The sequence below is a fragment of the Morone saxatilis genome, unplaced genomic scaffold (assembly GCF_004916995.1).
Source record: "Morone saxatilis isolate NCDOM2014 unplaced genomic scaffold, NCSU_SB_2.0 Contig22, whole genome shotgun sequence".
Lineage (NCBI taxonomy): Eukaryota > Metazoa > Chordata > Actinopteri > Moronidae > Morone > Morone saxatilis.
In genome coordinates, this window is record NW_023339785.1 from 26,075,373 (window position 1) to 26,077,810 (window position 2,438).

Genomic DNA, 2,438 nt, shown 5'->3' on the forward strand with positions numbered 1-2,438 from the left:
AGACAGAGAGAGAGACAGAGAGATCCAAATGAGAGATCCAAATGTGAGCGGTACCCCGACCCTAATACACCCGGGTATTGATCTTCATACATATCAGTGAAACGTCCATCAGGATCCATAAGATGCTTCAGTAACAGCAAAGTACAGTTTCTGCTGCTGATGATTAATAATCTGCATTAAAACATCCATCAACATCATCTGAATGATAGATTCAATCCATCAACACACACACACATTACTGTCACACAACCACACACACACACCCACACACTGTGGTGGCAGCCGATGCGCTCTGAGAGGAACACACGATTACCTGACTTGAGAGATTAAAAACAACTATACCCCGAAGGATTCAACACACTCTCTCTCTCTCTCTCTCTCTCAACACACACACACACACACAACAACACAGCTCCATTTGCCATGGTCAGTCCCATTACTCATCTACAGTAAATGAGTGGGCAGGGACTGCAACACAACACTCACAAACACACACACAAACAGCAGACAGATGGTTCTCTGTGTGAGGAAGCTGATCTGATTCAGTACAGACTCCCTCCCGGTCACCTCCACACACCTCCTCCTCCTCCTCCTCTTCCTCCCACTTTCCTCTCCAGTCAGTTTTATTTATATTCCCCAAAATCTGTCCTCAGAGCGTCCATTCAGACACAGACACTTCATCAGAGGAGGGACGGCTCTTCAGGACGGACAGACAGGAAATAGATCAGCGTGGACAATAAGTGGTGAACATTAAGAATATGGATCAGAGAGGAAGATGAGCAACTTCACGAAGTCTCACTCATTAGCTCCTTCAGCTACCACTGCTCTGTTAGCTCCGCTTCAAGTATAGCTTCTGAGCCACAACATGTTCACATCCCAGAATTCTACTTGATAAATGACTTCATTGATCGCTGATAGAAAGAGTCTTTATTTGGTCTTTAATCAGCTGCTAAAAAACACAGACTCAGTGTCCCTGAGAGGAGGCAGAACAGGAGGTCAAAGGTCACATCCACAAACATAAAGTTACACACCCCCCCACACACACACACACAGTAACACACACACAGTCACACACAGTAACACACACACACAGTAACACACACACACAGTAACACACACTCACAGAGTAAGTTATTGGGTATACTAAGAAGCGATTGATACTGCACATGTTATTAATTACTTTCGGGATAATGTTTCTTAAAATACATGGATATAACACTTACTTTTTCTTAACTTTGTGTATGTATGACAACTGCCAGGAATGATGCATGCTAACATGCCAAAACCGTTTGCGTAACCTGTGACAACAGGCACAACAACAACCCGCAATGCGCAAATGGACACACAGCAAAACCGTAAAGTCTATATCCTCACACAACAAACAACCAGCGAACAGGAGAAGGACAAGAAAAGTAGAAGAAGAATTCACGTTACAGTCACACAATCGTAGTTCCATTGTTCCATATGTCATGCTGTGGTCGGGATGTCAATTTTGTGCGATTCACACGAAACTCTTTGTTGCAGTTGGAGAATTCGTTTGCAGATAGAGTTCCACTGCCAGGCCACTAACCTAGGAAGACAAGAGATAACGGTTATCAATCCCAGTGCCGTCATGGAAGGTGGAAGCTGTTATTCAATCTCGATAAATAAAAGATAGTTTAAAATATATAAAAAGCTTAAACATACTTAATCCATTGTAAGTTTTGAAGCTTTTCAGTTCGTCAAAAAAGGAAGTGGGACCATATCTTCACCTCAACTGAACCTTGTTATGTTCTGAAGAACTTGTTCGTGTGCCATAGATGGCTGTGTTGGGTGTGTCATTTAGCTTCATCAGGTTGTGCTTTATCAATTGTGTAGTGGTCAGTTCGGATATTGCTACAAAGTCGCTTGTGTTGGATACAGCTCGTGTAGCACGCCACCTAAGTGAGGTTTGGCTATCGTTTGAAAATGGTGTTGTAGCTCTGTTGATTATAATCTCTGTTCTGGCACGGTGATTTTGAAATATGAAGATTACTGTGCTGTGTTTACTTGTGTGCCCTCGTTGTGCTGTGTGTCTACCTCCCTGTGTGGTGTCCGGCTCGTGCTTACCGCGTGTGTGTGTGTGTTAGCGCGTGTGTGTCGTGTGTGCTCGTCGTGTGCGTTCACTAAGTGTGTGTGCTCTTCCCCGGTTGTGTCGTGTGTACGTGTGTGTGTGCTGTGTCGTCTCAACTGCTGTGTGTGTGTCGTGTGTGTGTGTGTGTGGTGACTGTGTGTGTGTGTTACCTGTGTGTGTGTGTTAGCCTGTGTGTGTGTGTGTTACTGTTGTGTGTGTGTGTGGTGTGTGTTGTTAACTGTGTGTAGTGTGTGGTGGTGTGTGTGTATAGTTGTGTGTGTGTGTGTGTGTGTGTGTAGTTGTACTGTGTGTGTTTACTGGTGTAGTGTGTTGTGTGTTCTGTGCT